General features: G+C 31.0%; 1 protein-coding gene across 1 annotated transcript in view; it reads right to left on the bottom strand.

Moving 5' to 3' along the window:
* LOC106684894 (protein tiptop) overlaps positions 1-21767 on the bottom strand; it is a 516666-nt gene that overhangs the window by 99995 nt on the left and 394904 nt on the right. The gene's annotated exons all lie outside the window — the stretch shown is intronic.

The raw sequence follows: 21767 nt of genomic DNA, 5'->3' as shown, positions 1-21767 counted from the left end.
ATATATTGTGTCCCTTATAAATTTATCAACAATTTAATGTAGTATTTATAAATTTTTCTTTTTTTCTTTGCTAGCAGTTTAATATTTATGTATATCAATTTTCATAAAGATTATTTATTTATTTTTTGAGTCTGAGAGTATTCGATATAATTGAAACAATTATGATTAATAAATGCAAAAATTATTAAGAAAAAGAAAAATAGTTCACAGAGAAGAAATAAATTTTAAATATATTTGGATGGCAAAATTGGGTAAACTAACATATTTTTCTATTATACATTTTCATTTTGAGAGAAAATTCTGTAGAGAGTTATTAATAATTCTTCTCTTAATGTAATACGACTCTCTACAATGTAAACGATTCAATTTATTAATGTTTTCAATTAATTTCAAAAAGAAATATAGACATATAATAGGTGTATTAGAAAAATAATAATTAATAATTACATGTTTTTAAATAATCTGATGCTACTGAGAGCCTAAAGCCTTACTGAGCTGACAAATAATAATTGAATTAAAACAAAAAGTATTGAAGGACTTTGGATCTGAAATATTTTCAACTAAGAAAAATAAATGTATTCCTATTCCCACCCTCCCTACCTTCTTTTGCTAGCATTGTTGATGCGGATGATCCTTGAAAACCCTACATCGGAGACGTGAGATATTCCCGAGGAATGCCATCATATATCCCTCGAAAGGGAGCCGAAATACATCGGACAGTAAGTAAATCAGTCCATAAAAGAGCTCCAGAGGGCTGTAGTGTTGTTGGCTACATGAGTGTATTTGTGCGAGGAGACTGTCCATCCGCTAGATATATATGGAGGATCTGTTTGTCCGCCCCTTGGAGATTTGTGGAAGGAGGGGGTCATAGCGCACCCCCCTCCTCAGGAAAAACAAAGCCATAAACCACTCCGGCATCCTCTTCGTATCACTGTCTTCGGCTGCTCTTCTATCTTGACCCGGATCAGCTGTCCTCTATCTGGGAGAGCGCTCAGCTTCCAGGCTCTTCGGGATATTGCTTCCTCTAGGGCTACAATGGCGTGGGAGATTTTGTTTATGTCCCAGAGTAAAAAAAAAAAGAAAATTGCATCAAAGGACTCTTAGTATAGGCCTCTTTAATATAATAATATTCTTACTTAATTTTCATGGAAACTTAAAAAAACAAATAATAAAAAATATGTTATGTAATTCAAGTAAAAACGAAACAACATACGCTGATGACGCAACTAAGTAATTCATTGTGAATGTTATCCACGTACCTTTTCTTGAAACGAAAACATAAAAAAAAATAAATGAAATATAGATATACTTTTTTAACTTTAATCTATATAAAACAAACGTGGGTAATTGAATCATTAATCCTAATTAATCTTAATTGAAAACTAACGACTAGCTAAAAGAAACCAGTACACAGTAATGAAAATTATTATTCATCAACACAGCTATTTGCATTCAACAAGGTGCAATCTAACCCTGCTAGCTCCTTTTTCATTGAAGGCAAAGCATAGCTCCAAGAGATCCCACCGTTTTTCTCAACCGCGTCATTGATAATGAAAACAACATCACTGTATAGTGATAATTAGAAATAAAATACTCATATATTACCTTACATATAATTAAATTATATGAGCAATAAATAAAAGAAATAACAAATGTTATAAACTAGTAGGAAGAGTTTTAATTACTTCTTTCCCTCACCATCACCCCCCTCTCTTTCTCACCCATTCTCCTTTCTTCTTGTCAACATTTTTTTTTCTTTAATTTATGTCCCTAATTTTTTTAGTTCCAACTATTAGGTAATATTGATTCAAATAATTCTGGAGACACATTATATCTAACTGTTACAATGCAAAGTAAACCCCCTGGTTTAATAAATTAATGTCGTAAACAAGTTACAGTACAATCAAATTGCCTGACTATATATTACAGCTGACCATTAATTTTGTCCGAAGACGAAGAGAAGCCCTGGTAATGACTGGTGAATTACTAGGATCCCCTTGCAATCAGACTGATAAAGTTTGTACAGGAGACTGACCGTCTGAACAGACAGCCCTGTAGGTGACGACTTGAAGAGTTCTCTTAGCCACATTGCTCTGGCGGGTGTCCTCTCCAGTTCTGTCCAGGCGAGCGTGATATTAAACTGGATAATTATTGTCTGGAGGAGCTAGTGTCGTCGTCTCCTTTTCGCAAAGACTCTCCTATAAAGATACTCTTTCTCATTGTAAAAGTAGAGAGAAAAAATAAACGATATTTCATATTCGTAGTATTCCTTTAATATTTTTGAAATATTAATGAGCAACATTGATTAATTTACAATTTTTAGTTTTAGAAAAAAAAAATTAATTTTGTTGGTTAAGAGTAGAAATTATTTATAACGTTGAATTATTCCTCACAAAAATATATATTTTATGAAATAAAATAAAATAACCTAGCAAATCAGGCTTGAATATTCAGGATCTCTTCCATTCGAAGATTTCACATAACAAATATTTTTAAATTCCAGATGATTTACTGCTGTATACTAGACAAAAGAGAGACCAAAATCATGCTATTTTATTTATTTCTTTGTTGATATATAGAAAACTGTCACTCCTCATTAAAGTCAGAAAAAACAATATAAACTTGAGTTTATGACATGCAGATAATTTCAAATAAAAGGCAGTTGTATATTGAATTCTGGAGTTTATTCATAAACGTACACATTAAAAGATCGGAGTATTCCAACACATAAGTCTCTCAAACAGAAAAAATCAATCTATCAAATTTTTTTTTATTATTCAGGACAGAGTAACAAAAGGAGCCGAATAACGAATGTTTCTGAGGAGGACCTTACGAAAGGCTTCCTTTAGCATACCTAAACAAAATTATTGTTTTATAAAAACTCCTTTATACTTTCTCTTTTTTATAAAGCTATAGTTCCTAAAAACAATAGTAAAAATAAGAGGAGCGTTTATTCAACGAATTTTTCTTAAGGGAAGCTTAAGAAGCGTAAAAGTGACCTTTAATAAGGTGTTCTCATCTCAAATCAACAGCTCCAAAAGAATAAAATAATATATTGCACACCATTTCTACACAGCCTTTTAATATGGAGTATATTTATTTGATTAATCTATTTCAGAACATTGATATGGGATTGGCTATCTATAGCATGCTTTTAGGTTTGTCTATCCTGCTAACGCCTTAATTGATGAGACTGTTTAATTGTTTACAGGTACTTCAGAGACTTAAGGCATAGTTGCATTATCCAGTCCATATCATAAACTTCAATTAAGTATATTATATTATTATTTCTTTAATTAATTATTATTTCTTAAATAAATATATATATTTATATCTTCCACTACAGCCAATGAAAGGTTAGAAGTACATTGTGAGGAGGTACGGTAACTAGACCAACAGTTGTGCAAGGTGGTGATTTGATCAGAATCATGCTAGACCGCCAGATGTTTACCCATTTAAGGGTACTCACATTAAGGGTGAGCACGCGAACGCACAGGGCTCATGGAACAGATTATATAATTATCTACCACAGCCGGATTCTAACCCGGGTCCTTGGAATTACAGACATTGTATGCGTAGTTTTATATTTATCGCATTTATTTTTCCAAATAAAGCTATAGGTGGACTGTACAATAATGAGTGGAAGACAGACTTCTTGCCCATGACAAGCCCTTCGGTGGATGTGGATATAATGGAGAGAAGAGTACAAGAGATACGAAGAGACGACGAGGAGGATACGACATAAACATATCAGCCGAAGGAAGCTATTAGGCCGCGCAGCATCTGGACCCTTTGGCCGCGCTACATGCTATTGACAGGGGTCGGTCTTTTAGCTGTCCCCGCCTGAGTTGTGGTCGACAGTGTAGTAGTGCGGCTGGATTTTACTTGACAACCGTAATAAGGAGTATTTTACAGCCGGTGACAGAGTAAACAATTATTTTAAACCTACATAAAGGGACAGTATATGGCTAATTAAAAAATATAATTAAATTAACAAAAAGTATTTATACTAATACCCTTTCCTCCAAAATCAATCATCAGAATTATCGTAAATATTTTGGTTTTTAATTTATTCCAGAAATTAAAAGGTTCTAATATAAAACTTAGAGCCTTTCACGTATTTTTTTTAAAATACTAACCAGGGTTCTGTCGGTTAAGGGCTCATGAGTATAGAAAAAATAAGATAAGACGAATGCAGAACAGATACATCTCACATCAACTACCTAAAAAAAAAAATCAAACAGAGTTACTCCAAGACAGTATTTATTCCTAACAGAACATTTTCAACTTCATCCAGACGTTAAACTGAAAAAATCGTTATTTTTGTTTTCTCTCATAAGTAGATACGCCCTGATTTATCAAAAAATATGTATTAAGTGTAATCCTAAACCCTCAGAAACTATTTATTAAGAAATATTCTTCACTAAAGACATTTCAAACTAAAAAATAGGTAGAAATTTCCAAATTGGAAAAAGTTTCTGTGTTTAAGAAAGTATATAAAACATCGTAAGATTTTACGGACAAGTTTCAGTAACATTATCTACAAAACTGTTGTATTGACAAAAAAAAGTAATAATAAAAACTTTTATTAATTAACTTTTATTTTTTTTTTAGTATAAAGTAACAAATCTGTTATGACCAACATTATGTGATATAAACTGGAAAGGTTGACTGTGTCTATATTAAACGATTCTTTTTACAAGCGAAGAACTGACAAATATTTTTTATTTGATTAATTATAATATTTTAAAATAATTTCCCAATACACCTAACTCCTTAGCTCTAGTCTTGGTGGAAAACGTTGATCCAAGAAAATAAAACTCATACACACTTCTTTTCAATTTTACTCTCAAAGATTTAAGATCTGCTAATGTAAAATGTCATACGAGTCAACTAAAATCAAATTTAATGAATGTACTGTATAATATACGATGGTAAATTTCAAGAGAGTAACACTAACAAAACTTATGAGTACTGTACTTTTAATATTTAATTTATCAAGACTAGTTTTTATGTAATGGGCAAATAGAAGACGAATAATATGCGAATATTTAAAAAAAAACAAGAGCCCAAACCCTCCAATCCCACATCACCACCCTTGAAGAATGGTGCCAAAACTGGAGGATTAAAATAAATTCCAATAAATCCCACCAAATCACATTTACCCTTCGACGTAAACCCATGACCTCTTGCCCTACAATATCCTTTAATAATACCCCATTTATTCCTGTCGAACAGATCCGTTACTTAGGACTACATCTCGACAAACGACTGACATGGAATCCTCATACAAGACTAAAAAGACAAGAAACTGCTCGAAGATTCCGACTATTGCAACATTTACTAGACAAACGGTCTAAATTGCCAATCCATACAAAAGACTGATCTACACGAATATTATAAGGCCTATCTGGGCATACGGAGTTGAGCTTTGGGGCTCCACTAAACCATCAAATTACTCCAGAATCCAATTCTTACAGTCCAAAATCCATAGTAAAATCCTTCATGCTCCTTACTTTGTCACAAATCAAGTCATCCATGAGGACCTCAATGTTTCATATGTTGCCGATTTGGCCAGAACAGATACCGTTCCTTCCATAAAAAACTTCTCAACCACCCAAATCCACTTGTTTCTAGCCTGGCTTCATTATTTAATAATCCTCCTAGGCGTCTGAAAAGAAGATGGCCTCGAGATCTTCTCCTCTAGAAATGTTATTGGAGTTCTATCAGTGGGTAGATTCTCCACATGTTTGTATCATGTCACTATGTCACCTACAGCAAATTCACATGAGTGTATACAGTTGTAAATAACAATAAATAAATTATTTAAAAAAACAAAAAAACAAGAGAGACAAAGATAATTTCGGGGAGGGGGGAGGGAGGATGCAGAAATATATTAAATTCATTAGTGTAACAAAAAGTTAGAAAAAATTTAATTGAAATGCTTAATTATAGTAAAGAAAGCTTAAATAATAAAGGTACATTTATTTATTTATTAAATATAACATTTTGAAAATTTAACAAACAATACCAAATAATATTAATCCATTCAAAACAGAAATAAAATAAATGTTACATTCAAAATACGACCATTAACTATCCACAGAAGGAATCCAAACGATTGATCAAATGTAAAACGAATCGTATAATCGAGGATATAAGTGAAGGTTCAGGAACCCTCCGGGATGGTTTTATGACACTACAGAGACCGAAACATAAAACTAAGAGCTATTTTATTTATCGGCGATGGGCTACATTGAATGATTTAGCCCCTAATCAGATCGTAAAGCGGCCTAATAGATGCTGGATTCCCCGCCCAGTTTACGATAGCACTGAGACCTATAGTTGAGATACGGCTCCAGATAAGGCGGCAATAAACTATCGTCCTCAGGTCTCTTGTGCATTTAATTAAAGTCCATCCCAAGCCCTCTTCTTCTTTATAATAGCGATTGTATAGGATCGCAAGGAAATGTATCTTCTTGTTCTTGGAGGTTCGCGGAAAAACGACCGGTAAGTTGTCAAGGATGGACGAATCCAATTCGGGCATGAATAGATTTTTTATTTGATATGTTAAATATAGTTTAAGAAATTTACCAAATAAAAAAAATTAGTAAAACTATCAAATTTATATTGGATAAAAACTAACCCACAAAAAGCAGACGATAGCTGACTAGAAAGGTTTTTTTTAAGTTAATCATTTTAGAAGTTGATAAATAAAAATAAGTTTGGATAGATGCCCTATATATTTATTTATATAATCTATATAAACTTTACTTGGTTTTGTTTGACTGCTATTTTATGTTCGAATAAGAAGTTGGTCCACCGGGTGAGGAAGAGGAATAAATGGAGAGGACAAAATAAAATTTATTTTTATAGAGTACCTACTTTTCGGTCTTTATCTGGCTGTTTAAGTATGGAATTTTATCGCTTTGGTATTCCTTGTGGAATATTAAAACGCAATCACCCTATTAAAGGCTTGAAATAAACAAAAATAAGATCTACATTTTAATGAAATACCATCAAATCACCTTCACCCTTCGTTGATAACCTACCGACTGCCCTACAGTTCCCTTTAATAATGCTGCTCTTTTCCCTGTCGAAGAGATCCGCTACATTAGACTACATCTGGACCAACAACTGATCTGGAATTCTCACACAATACTGAAAAGACTGGAATCTGCACTCCTTTTCGACCATTACTCGAACAGCACTTACTAGACAAACGGTCTAAACTTTCAATTCATTACAAAATACTGATCTACAAGACTGTAATAAGGCCAATCTGGACATGCGGATTTGAGCTTTGGGGTCCACTAAACCTTCGAGTTTCTCTCGTATCCAATCCTTACAATCCAAAATCCTTCGTAAAATCCTCAATGCTCCTTACACAAAGACATTAATGTTCCATACCTAACCAAACTACCCAGATATCATTCCTTCCATACTCCCTAAACACCCATTATAAACTATAAAAACCCCAACCCACTTGTTTGTAACCTTGCTTCCTCTTCCATTCCTGACAATCCTTCGAGGCGCCACAACAGAAGATGCAGAAGACAGCTAATATAAAATGTCATTAGAGTGCTACCAATGGGTAGTTACAGTCTGTACATGCCTGTAACGCTCCATTATAATTGAGATCAAACTTACTGAATGTATTATAATTAAAACAACTTTTTGATATTCTCCCTACTCCACGTATTGCTAGACCCTAATTTCAGGTCAAATTTCTCTTTCCTAATTAGGCGTTTTTGGTTTATTTTTTATTTTCTTAGGGAGAAAACTAACATGATCATGGAATACACGAAACTAGCCAAGAAACAGTAAGTACTTGAGGACTTCTATCCCCCACTCTTGCACCAGCAATGAACACCTTCTAAATTAAATGATTCGTAACAATTATTATCTAACGACATTAAAGAAAAAGTAGAAAATTATGTTTTTGAAAAATAAATTATTATTTATAAAAATTAAACTAAACAATAATTTTATTTGCATAACAATATCGCTTTGAATCATAATAGTTAATAATTAATTATTTTTCTATTATTTCTGTTTTCCTTCTTATAATTTCAGAGATTTTTTTTATTATTATTATTTTGTCTCTTTTTTACATGCATTGTTGAAATACTAATATTTCGATACGCTAATATATAATACTAATATAGAATAGAGATATAATACTAATATATAATATTATTATAAATAATGAAACATAAAATAAGAAATATATTAATGCCTCATCTCCCAGAGAAAATGTAATCATTAATAATTAGAAAATCTATTTCGAAAAAAAATAAAATAATAATTAATTATACAATATTAAAAAAAGTTGTAGGATTAGAAAGTGATAATAATGTTAAGTTAATTTAAAATGGAAAAGTGATTTGAATTAAATTAATGACCTGGGCAGAATAGCCAGCAAAAAGTTTTTAAATTTTTAAATGTGAGGTATAAATTTATATTTAAGATTGTCCTTGAATATAGCCAAGTTGGCCGAACGTTAGACATATAAAGAAATAATAAAGAGTCTTTTGAGATTTAACTTTGATACAAATTATTTTATTTAAATAATATAAACCAGTCTCAAAAAAAGTGAAAATATTATGTAAATAGTAATTAATAACTAATGGAATAAAAAAGTAAAAAGAAAAAACCCTACATAATTAGAGTATTCCTTCAGTTCAATAATATGAAGCGCACATTCCCTGACTTGTTTAATTCAAGCAGCCCTCCTCCTCTTGGCAGTGTTTCTCAAAGATAAGGCCGCCCTGAAATTTTACGACGAGAACATACTTTGTAATGCCCTGTGTTTTAAATTGTCGTATTTTCTGAAGGGGGAGAGGGTTTCACGTTTATAATAAAGTAATAAGGGGCCGGAATTCATTAGCATATTTATTTATATTAATTATTAGACGGAATAAACTCGGGCAATTAATGCTAATTTTTACCGCCTCTCCCCTTCCAGCGAGCGGGACTGGAAAGGGGATGTTTCTCTAATTCCAGCCGGGTATAAAGAGAGTTACATTAAAAAGGTTGCGCAGGTAGAACAGAAGGAGTTTGCCTAAGAAAGAGCTGGGGGCTTGGTATAAATGGTTTGAGTTGGGATTTAAGAGAGTTCTCCCTCTAGCCTCGAGCTTCCACTGCACAACTTCCCTTGTTCCACCAGTTGTCTTGTTATCTTCGTTCCTCCGAGCAGCTCCTAAATTAAAAGAGAATATACTCCTAAGATTGATCGAATGTCTGTTTCTCGAGGATAATAATACTCGTATATCAAGGGGATATGTTTTCTCTAGTACTAGCATACTGAAATATTATCATAACTAGAGTAAAAAAAAACTTTGATGGTTGTTAATTAAAGTAAAAGGTTGATAATTATATGGTTTATTTTGTTTTTATTCTAATCTATTTTAATTTTTTAGCTGGGGTGGCACTATGGTAAGGCACGATGCTACCAACTCCAAGGACTCGCGTTCGAATCAAGCTGGTCAGAAAATGTTTTCTGTTACACTGTAGCCATTAGTCGACCCTGTGGGCTCTGGAAAACCCCTTGGGTCAACCCAGCCTCATTAATTGGGTAAAAATATGGCGGTCGATCATTATTCTGACCAAATCACCTCCTTGCACAACTGTTAGTCAAGTAACAGTACTCCCTTAAAAAGTATTGCACCCATAAACCTTCATAGGTTGTAGCGGTATAGATTTTAATTTTTTTTTTTTTAATATTTTAGCAGTATATTTATCTGATATAATAACTAATGAATTATTTTGAAAAAAATAAAATAAAATGAATGTTCCTTGATTTTAATTAATACTCCTTGTGTTATAGACCCAATAATAAAATTAAAAATTATCATAGTAAATTGAAGGACAAATTAGATTTTTAAAAATCAATCATGATTGTTACATTAATCCTTCTTTAAATTGTCCAGCTATGTACACAGGTGAAACTAAGGAGGTGGGTGATAGAATGCATCAACACAGCAATGATATAAGAAACAAAGAGAAAGTTCCCAACAAAACTGCATTAGAGCAGCACACAACTAAATACCAACACCTATTCGACTTTGACAATACAATCATTTTACATAAAGAAAAATATTTGAGTCTATTTATATACCAGAAAACATTGACTATACAGTGAATTTTAAAACAGATGCGAGAAATATGAACCAACACTATGCCGAGATTTTAAGCAAAACTATGATAAATATTGGTAAATTTTATTACTTAAAATTAATTTTGATACGAATTTTAATAATAAAACTAATAATAATAAATGGAAGATGGTCCGGGCGGGATTAAATAGAAACACTAATATTAATAAATTATTTATATTGAGACAACATTCCGTCCAAGGCTTTCATCAGGGCTAAAAATATACAATTAATGATGTAAAAATAAGTAAAAAGTAAATGAAAAATTAAATGGCTATATAATAAAACGTAAAAATGAAATAAGAATAATAAAAAGTTATAGACTAAGTTACAGTTATATAAATGTAAAAGGAAATAATAACAGAGAAAAAGAAGAAATATAAAGTAAAGTAAAAACTAAGATATGGAAAAAGGGGGATAAGATTTAATTTTTAATTTTAAGTTTTACTTTTTACGTTTCATTGTATACCATTTTAATTTTTTATTCAGTTTTTTATTTATGTTTACATCATTTAAGTGTTTGTATCTTTTTTAGCCCTGATGAAGTCCGGGAACATGGGACGAAACGTTGGCTCTATTTGAGTTTTTATTTGACCGCACCCGAACCATCTTCCATCTATCACACGGTCAATCAGCGATCTCCCAGTGTGTTCCAAATGAAATAATAATTACACCAAAATACCGTTTTAAATAAATTAATTATAACCCTGACCTGAGTGTAAGGAAGGTTAAAATATAGCTGATAAGCCAGTGTTAATAGTTAATATCTCATTAAAAATTTTAAAATTTTATAGAAAAGTAATAAAATAGAAATATTTACCATTAGCTAAGGCAAGCTTATTAATAAATTAATATGAATCACTATTGTTTTATTGTTCTATAGGGTAATTTTGACCGAAATTAATGACCTAGGCAGAATAGCCTGCAAAAGTTTTTAAAATTTGATGTGAGATGTAAATTTATATTTAAGGTATGGTGATTTATTAGTAATAAATGTTGTTTGTTAAAAATTTATGTATAATAAAAGCTGAAGTTTATTAGATATTCCTTGAGGATGGCCGAAACATTGTATTTTTAAATAAATAATTAAGCATGTTTTGACTTAACTTCAATACATACTATTTTATTCAAACAATAATAACGGTCTAGAGAAAGTGAAAAGCTTATACATAAAATGAATTCCAATTTTTTTTTAAAATAAAATAATATTCTTAACTTGAACAAATTTAACTTTAGATTAGATATATTCATTGTTTTTAATATATTCTTGTTTGAGAGTTGTTTAGTTTATTTAAAAACAAATTTGATCTTTTTTCTCAACTTTATTATTTTCAAAACCTTCATATAGTTGAGAAAAAGGATCAAATTTGTTTTTAAATAAAGTTTAACTTTTATAGGTAAACTTCTACATAGAAAGCGCTATCACATAAGTAAGACGACAAATGTTTTATTTTTTAGAATTATTTTCTTCTTTTGAGTCTCTAAAAACGTTTTACTAATATTCGTATTTAAAAAATAGTAAAAATCAAGTAAAAAAAAAAAAAATACAGTATTTAATGCAGGGGAGACTCCCTTAGATATGACACTTTTTCATAAAAAATTATAAATTACATTATGATTATGAATTAAATTTTGTTGCTAATCTTCCTACAATTCTTAATGCTTATCAATACAAAAAAAACCACTAAATACAATTATTGAATTAATTTACGATTTTTTAGAAATTAGAATTAAATCTTTTATTTTTTCCAAGGCAAGCTCCAATCCTTTATCTAGAAGACCAGGAAACTATTACAAGTTTTTTGTGTATAACATCAAAACTTTTGGTTTTGAAAGGATAAACATTATATGCAAAAATAAAGGCCGAAACATTTCCTACAAAATTCATATAAATTAATTTAATCCATTAATCTACGAGCCGTTAAATTTCAATAAAACAGAAATAGTCAATAATATGAAATTGGTGAATGAACTTTTATATCATGTATAAAAATAATGTATTTAAAAATATGTAAATAAGGATTGTTGCTCATTCACCAATTTCATATTAGTTTCTAGAAACTCTTCCAGTAGAAGATCATTAATTTAAGAAATAGTCAAGAAACAGAAGATTTAAAAGAGATGTTTTAAGAATTTCTTTTGCTCATTTTTGGATTATGCATCCGAATTTCATGTTTTCCTCGTAAACTGACACTGAGTTTTTACCATGTTTTTCGTACAGCATATAAAAAATAAAAACTATTGATTGTAGAATCCATCAAAACGTCCAAAGTATTATCGAGTGGCTCACATCGTATTCATTCTAAAGTCAGAAAAAAGGAATCGTTACTATAGTAAGTCTATATACTAAGTCGTATACAATAGATTATTACAGATAGAGATGGGCAAAAATTATATTTGTTGAAACTAATAGTTAAAATTGCCATGGAAACGACCCTTATTCATGAATGAATCATTGATAAATAAATGTTGTATCCATGGCAATTTTAGCTATTATTTTCATAGTTACGCAACTCTGGTTACAAAAAATAAACTTTTAATTTGAAGATGTAAGACTTGAACAAAGCCAAGTGCCAACGAAAACGAAGACTAATGAAACTGTATCAGACACTTCTATAACATAATATTTTTGATAACCTGATAACCATTGCTAATAAATAATGATTGTAAATAGCTTGAAAAAAATTGCAAACTTATCTTCATGGAAATCTAAAATTTCTTCCCATCAACCATTATAATTCATAAACAGGTTTAGCAAAATCGCCCAAATCAACTGACCTTACAATGCTCACCAAATCTACCTTAACTCACTAACCTAGATTTTATTCAAATATTTTTTGTTGAAAATTCAATTACGCCTGAAAATAAAATTGCAACAATTTATTCACTATTTATATTTTTCCTCCAAGTTAATTCATTAATAGAAACAAAAATTGAACTCATATTGATAAAGACTTTTAATACTGTAGTAAGATTAAGTATTTATGCCACAGTAATGTGCTTTGATTCTAGAATTGTCCTCTCTGGAAGACTGAGTATGGAAGGGATTTGGTTTTATTAGCTACTATCCGAACCCATTGTAAGAACCGCAGAGCCTCAAAGATAACTGAAACTTCCCGAAACAATGTCTACCCAATGAGGAGAGAATACAAGAGCAAAAAGTCGAAGCGCGTTGTTGGTTTTAAAATTCTTGCGAACGACAAAGAGCTGTGACTGTGCTCCACAAAAGACGATAAATCGAGGGCCAACAAGAGCATAAGCCACGCTTGGAGTTATCGCTGAGGAGGAACAATGGAGACGTCGGAGATTATATTTAACCATTGCCAGGGAGATCTGGAAGATAGCTCCGGATCCTCTCCTTCTTGGCCTGTCGATTGTCCCGGAGAAGGACGGGGTGTCGGGGTATCGCGTCTTATTGTCTACTATCTCTCCCACTCTTTATGCCTCCCTTGCCTACTGAATCCCAACCCTACCACGAGTTAATTTGTGAGTGCGTCTCAAGTGCAAGAACTATAGTAGCGGGTGTATTGTCTTCTTGAAAAGAGAAAAGCACGCAATTAGTCATCAGGTTATCAACCTAGCCTATGCTTGTTGAACCTGACAGTTTATTATATTAAATAAAAGAAGAAAGTCACATCCAGGAGAAAGGCAAATCATTATAATTCTCACTTAAAGGATTAAAATATTTTACGATAATTGGTAGTCAATTAAAAATAAAAAAAAATTATGATTCGCTAATTCAGGCATCTTCAGGAAAGAAAAATAGATTTCCTAATAACAATCTTTTTAACGACATTGAAGAAATTTCTTAATAATAGGAAATACATAATATTTTTCGACTCTTTTTCCCTAATTGTTTTCTAATTAATTCTTAATAATAATTTTACTTAATTGAATATATCCTTTTTACGTTGCCCTTTTTAAGCGAGCATTTGTTGTTTGTTGGAGAAATGCTAATCCCCATTAAATAAATAATTAAAATGTTATATGCACGCTTTTAAAATATTTTTTTTTAAATATTAATTTATTGCTATTTACAACTGTACATTATAATACATTTAGTAAATCTGATCTAAGAGTGTTGCAGGCGTGTAGAGAAACTACCCATTGGTAGCACTCTAATGACATTTTATATTAGCTGGTCATGGCCATCTTCTTTTCAGGCGCCTCGAAGAATTGTCAGGAATGGAAGAGGATGCAAGGTTAGAAACTAGTGAGTTTGAGTGGTTGGGGAGTTTATAATGGAAAGAGTGATTTCTGGTTCGGGCTAGATCGGTTACATAGACAACATTCAGGTCTTTATGTATGATTTTATTTGTGACAAAGTAAGGAGAATTGAGGATTTTACGAAGAATTTTGGACTGTAAGGATTGAGTACGAGAGGAATTTGAAGGTTTAGTGGATCCCCAAAGCTCAACCCCATATGTCTAGATTGGCCTTATTACAGTCATGTAGATCAGTCTTTTGTAATGTGTTGGAAGTTTAGACCGTTTGTCTAGTAAGTGCTGTAATGGTCGAAATCGACGTGCAGTTTCCTGTCTTTTCAGTCTTGTGTGAGGATTCAAGGTTAATCGTTTGTCCGAATGTAGTCCAAGGTAGCGGAACTGTTCGACAGGGGTAAGAGTAACATCATTAAATGAAACTGTAGGACAGTCAGTAGGTTTACATAAAATATATTTAAATATAATTTATGTAATTATCAATCTTACCAAATATACAGGCTAAACCTAGAATGAAGAAAATAATAAAAATGACAGGAATTAAAGTAATATAAAAATAGAATTACAAATACTAAATATTAAAACAAAATTGAATCAATATATTAATAAGTACAAATTAAATTACTACGGATTAATGTACGTATCTGTGGTGGTCATAAAAGACTAAGTATGTCGTATTGCCTAAAAATTGAGTTAACTGGTTTTAAATCGTACTTGAGAAGTCTTCAGTTATGTTAAATTGGTTAAGTCTAGTTACTTTGTACTCAATGGAAAGCAAGCACAACTTAAGACGATTTAAAGACGGTGTAAACCCACTTAGTTCAATTTTTAGACAAGTTGACAGATTTACTTTTTAATATAAGATGAAGAAAATTTAATTTATGCAAAAATTAAATGACTCCTTCTGACACAAATACGCTTATATACAATATTTACCTGCAACCTTGGGAACATTGAACTAAGGGTACCCTTTATTGGAGAAAATGTGGTGGTCAAGCGTGAATCTGACCAAATCACTTCCTTGCACAACCGTTTAACTACCACAACACATATGTGCCATATTTCATATAGTTTACATTTTATTAAAGGTTGAATAAGACGCAGTATTATTTGAATTAAAAGTTCTACATTAATTAAATAAAGAGTTTTACGACTATAAAAATTAAAAAACAAAACTGAAAGATATACATTTTTTTTTAATATCTTGAAGAAGAGCCAACATAATTTCGCAAACAATTATGCAGTGCACTCACATTAAATGTAAAAATTACTCTCTAATCGAATATTTTGATTTACTGAATATTTCACCTTAGAACAGAAAGTCTTTTGGCAGTATAAAATAAACTGCCTCAAAATTCTAGATAAAATAAAGACTGGATCATTGATCTAACGCCGTTTTACTTTTACTCTGATCTTAAAAAATTATATATGTATCGATAAATGATATAATGATATCAGTATAGGAATAGATGAATGTAGTATGTATCCATTTTCTAAATTCCTATAGACTAAATATTTTCCAATCGTTCCTGATACTTGCTGGAAACGAAAAATTAGGAATATCTCTCAGGTGGAGTTCTTCCAGAGCCCCAAAGGCCGAATATAAGGATCACAAAGAAGGGAGGTATTGATGAAGCCATACCGGGAAAGGACATATACACTGGAAAGGAGACTATAAACTAAATATAAAGTCGACGTAGCTAATGCAGCAGGAAGGAATGAGGGAGCAATAGGAGAAGATACGATTTCCCAGACGTCCAATAGCACGGCTGCCATCAAAGCGGATGGCCAGGGTCTTTGGTTTTTATGCCTCTCGTATCGATCCGCAAGGGACACCTGAATCCTTAGTTCACGGCTGAGTATCCAAAGATATGTCTGCTTCGTCTTTAGGATATCTGTCGCTTGGGGTTCGCGGGATCCAAGTATATATCGCAGAGTGGGGCGATAACGCAGAATGAGTAGCCATTCTATGTACTCTAAAGGAGGCACTTATCTTATAGCAACAGAACTAAAAATGAATTGAGGTATTTATATTTTGGGTATTTAACTATCACGCATATGCATGGAATTTCTTAGTAAGATAAGACTGATAGAAAAAAAAATCATTTTTGAATCAAGTGTTCAACCGGATCAAGAAACCTAACGAACAATTTACAAAACATTTTATAACAAATAACACGAATGCAGTAAGCTCACTAATTGAAAACACAAGAAGGTTATTATAAAGTGCAAAGATGCAAGATTTACGGCGGCGACGAATTAGATTAGATCTAATAATATTTTCGTTTTATCTTTAACTTTAATTTTTAACTCTATTAAAACTATTCTGTTACAACAGCCATAAGTCAAACCATGGTGTTGGGAAGCCCTCCGGAGTCCAACCAACCTCATGAAGTGTGGTACACTTAATTGGGGAAAAATCGGGCAGTTGAACGCGATTTTAACCAAATGATTTCCTTGCAAAACCATTGGTTAAGTAACGATGCTTCCTTACTTAGAAAGAACTGTACTTCATGGTTTGTAGAGGTTTACATTATTATTATTCGTTAATTCTTTTGGCAAACGCGTGTTCTGAACTGAGGTGGGGAAACTTGGTCCAACCACCTGCAGATTTAAATGGAATCAAACATTTAAAAACTTCCGCACGATTCTTGACGAATCTAACAGAACCGCGTGTTGAGCCTTTCTCAGCACGTTAAGTTCCATCCAACCACTATATCATACACTACGGTCAACTATTTACCTATTGGAGATCGGTTGAAATATATCAGTGTGATAACTAGTCATTGATAACGACTGTCATTAACTATATAATAAATGAAACTTGGTTTTAACAGAAGTTGAAAAATCACTTATATTTATATTTTTAAAAAGTATGGCTCGCCCAAGGAGAGATAAGTAAGAAGGGAACAAGATTTGACCCGATATTTGCAATTCTACCTTAGTTACTTGAACAGTAACTGTTATATATCCTATAACAGCTATCGATTAATTACTATAACTATGATCTCACACTACTTAAAAATGAAATATCAATTAGTTTTTATTATTAAAAATACTAAATGTTTACCATACTTTAAATACGACAATTCATTTCAGCAAAGAATCTGCAACGTTATATAGTTATAAAAATGAAATCAGTTAAAAAAAAAAAAAAAACATCCATGCAGTCCCATAAGCGATTTTTTGTATTTTTTAAAAAAATAAATATTACGAATCTGATAATCATTTGAATGTTTTTACGAGCTAACTTTCTCCATGATTAGACAGCTCACGATAGTGAGCTCAGCTAGATTGCTATAATAATGGATCAAAGGTATGAAAGTGTGAAATTACTGTCCCGCAATATCAAACATCTCTGCTACAATTAACTTTTTTCCTAACATTCTCGAATGATATCCGATTCCACTTTCGAACTATTTATCTCCTTTTAAGATATTTCAATAAAAATTTATGGTTTCCCTAAGAAAGTCGAAATTTCTGAAACTTTTTTCATGTCAAGTATTAACTGACAAAAACTCAAAAATGCGCTTTTTTTTTTTTATTTCAACCTCGCATATTTTCGAGATTTTTAAGTGCCCAACAACCAGAGTTAAAGATTCAATAGGTCAATCCAAGTGAGAAAGTTTTCCATAAACTTGGGACCAAAAATACTTCGTTAGAAAGTTAGAAACGAGTAAGTTAGTCTGAAATAATCGGGAAGTTTTCGGTAAACTTCTTGAATCCCAGGCTTCCTTGTCTGTGTCGCCCCCTGCTCGCCGTTGTACCTTCTAATAATTGTCTGGGTTCAGTTATGATCGTTTTCATTGCTGGTAATAACAATCACTCATAAAGTCTGTACATCTAAACACATATGCATTCTCATCAATCTCTTTTTATTGATGAAAACAAATTATTTATATACATATATACCTGCATATTTAACTTTTTTTTTGTAATATCAAAGAACTGTAATGAAGAAAACTTATACATTATAACTATTAACATTATTAATACAATAATACTTAATAATTAGTTAGTCATAATGTATTCGATGACATTTATGAAATTATTTATGTAGCAAATTCGTTACTTTCTTTAACTATTTATTTTCTTCAACAAAGTAAAAGGGATCATATCAGTGAAAATGAGTTTTAGCATTTAATTGAAAAATTTCTATTTTAAATAAATATATTAATAATCCTTTTATTATTTTAACTTCAATAGCGATATAATACATTGTTATTTATGATAAATATCGATAATATCATAGAGATTGATGTAATTTCCTCCAGACAACATTGCTAATGTAATTCAAAATTATATAGGGATTTATTTCATTGAGTATAAATTAACTAGTATAATGAGTATAAATATTTCTCATTTTCCTTCCTAGGATTTTTATAGCTTTTTAAAAAAATAAACAAAAAGCTTTTAAAAACTTCAACGAAAACAACCTTGGTGTAGACCGAATTCTCAAACAATCACCACAAAAGTATATTTTGTACTTTACCTGATCTATAGAAAGTCCTTTTTGGAGAAAAAAAAAATTGTAATAATATTTTTTGAGAACATGGATCATTCCTGATTGTTTTACATTCTAAAATGAGTTTGCATCAATGAATTTTAGTACAAATACCTGATAAAAAACAAAACAAACTATAATTCCCGATTTATTGAATTTACCCTTTTTTCAGAGCAATTATAACAACAAGAATATGCTTATTTATATTGCTTGCATATTCTTCTTGTTCAACAAACTTATAAATAGAAATATATGTACATTATTGTTTGTGTATACATGATATGGAAATAGTGTAGTACTTCTTTACAAAGTAATGCAATCTTGCAGCGACACAGATTTAATTTTTTTAAATATATACCACGAATTCTCACGATATTTTATTATAAGTCAACTAAAAAAAAACAACAATATTTTGCATTTCTTGTAAGCATTATTTTGTGTGCCTGCTCTAGAAATGGATTCCATTTGTACTGGTAATATTAACGTATTTTGCAGGAGCTCCAAAACTGAAGAATTAAATTAAATTACGGTATTATTATAATTTTAAACATTTATAAAACACAACCTTCTATCTTACATTATAAAAAAAAAATCAATAACATTTCAAATGACCTACAGGAAACCTGCCTTTACCTTTGTGTCTTCTCCTTCAAATGACACCTGAAATTCAGGACATCCCCTCTCCACTGACAAGATACAGTAGACAGTAGAGCCTGAGGATATGCGAGGGTATATTAGTTTATAAAGTGTGGTTTCGCAATTAGCCCGAACATTGTGGGACACAGCATTGCTCCTTGCGACACGCCCAGTTTATTAACAATCCTCTCTGTATATGACTTGTGTCCGAATCCTTTTATCCTGTTCCCTTCCGTTTAATTAAATAATCCTTCGAACCTAACGTCATCCTTTGTTGCTTCCTTTGATCTTTCTCTTACTTGTAAAGGCTCAGAAGAGGGGTAGGTCTCGTGTCCGATTTTTTTTTTCTAGTGAACCTCTAATGTCAAGAAAATTATTTTCAGAACACTCCTTTAGTATATACATTCACTTTTCACTGGTACTATACTTTCAGTCACCTCACATTATAATGCATATTATTAATAAGTTTTTTGTCTATTCACTAATACATAAATAAAACGTGCAGCATCACTACCTATTAACAACCACCAACAATTAATTTGAATTTAAACACTCCAAGTTGAGTTTCAATAGTCTTTTTAAAATAATTTAGGTAGTGAATATAATAAAATAAAATTTTCTACTTTATATATACATTAAATTATAGCTGAACTATGTATAGAAATATTATGAGGATTATAGATTACGAATGAATTTGGTGATAGATCTTAGTATAACTATCTATCACATCGAACTCTCAATGAAATATATATTTACATATTTAAAAAATAACCAAAATGAATCTTTAGGTAAATAATTAATGAATTTTTATTTCCAGATGACGATTTTATTAAAAAAAGAACCTCTAACGTAAATTAATTCATTATGATGTAATATAGTCATTGGATAGTAAGTAAAAATTATTTGTAGGTAATTAAAAAGAGTAAAAACCTGACAAAATTAAAACTCTTCTTATCTCAAAAGTTATGGTTTTCAATTATGTTAGAATTAAACTGAAAAGATAGTAAGTAAATAATATTCACTAAAAAAATTACAGATTAAAATAAAATAAAATTTGTGTTTATTTTCTAAATCCTTAAAAGCTCATTGGTAATATACTTTTATGGTTCTAGTCAATCAACCTTAATTTTTGAATGATCAATATTACTATTATTTTTTTTTAAATTGTCAATTATAGATATATAACCATACAAATATAATATAAATAATCAGGAAATTAACTGGTATAATGAAATGTTTTTATTGATCATTATTTTTATTTGATTATATATATTTTTGCATATAATTTTTTGTATTTCAATTTCTAAATCTATCTTCAGAGGTAACAATTTTCAATAAGAAAAAAAAACTATTAAAGTACTTTCAAATTCCTACTATATATACTATCAATAGTTCTCATACAAATATATTGAGAGATAGATGTTTGAACAACAATCAAGAGAGACCATCCCAAGTGACTTAAAAAGGCATATCCTCTGCTCTAGGCACTACATCCTTTTAAAGGATGGAAGAGAAGAGGCAAGAGATCCTTCTACAAAGAATTGCCATCATCGGGGCCTTTGATCGCCCGCTAAAAGATTTTCGGTCTTCGGGAGATAAAGCGGCGTCTTTTTGGACCGCGGCTAATGCAGGCCGTATACCCGATACATACAGATCTGCTATTTACCACTACAGCAACGCGAACGCCATGGGAAGTGGAGTGATAGAAGAACCGCCTTAGTGTTCTCAGGGAATAAGGAGTTGAGAAGAATGTATGGTAATCCCGACGCTGATGGTGAAACCGTCAAAAGGCTACTTAGCTCTGAATTATTAATAAGTTTCGAAAACCTTAACAAAAAGTAAAAGTTAACAAAAAAAAAATTAATAATAAAATACAAAACAGTTTAGCAATAATCTATATCAGGTGTCAGGATGTGTTTCATACAGGTTTGCAAGTAATAATACTATACACGTTAAAAAAAAAAGCCAAATAAAAAAAAAAAAAAAAATACAAAATGAACGAAATAAAAAACAGATATGCAAATCTATAATAAAATATTTAGTTAGGCCAACCAATTGGTTTTTGCGTTGACAATCTTAAGTTAGCTGATTTACCTAACAGGGTATTTGTCACCACGTTGGAAGAATTTTACGATTTTAACAAAACATTTTTTTTAATATTATTATTTTTATGTTTGTGATTCTAAATCCTAAAATATTAGTTTTATGACCGATGGACGTTTCAGAACCCTCCCTCAAAAAAAAGTATAT

This window comes from Halyomorpha halys, unplaced genomic scaffold (genome assembly GCF_000696795.3).
Source record: "Halyomorpha halys isolate HHAL.00 unplaced genomic scaffold, Hhal_1.1 Scaffold626.1, whole genome shotgun sequence".
NCBI lineage: Eukaryota > Metazoa > Arthropoda > Insecta > Hemiptera > Pentatomidae > Halyomorpha > Halyomorpha halys.
The sequence above is the reverse complement of the archived record's forward strand: the minus strand, read 5'-3'. Positions and strand labels throughout refer to the sequence as shown.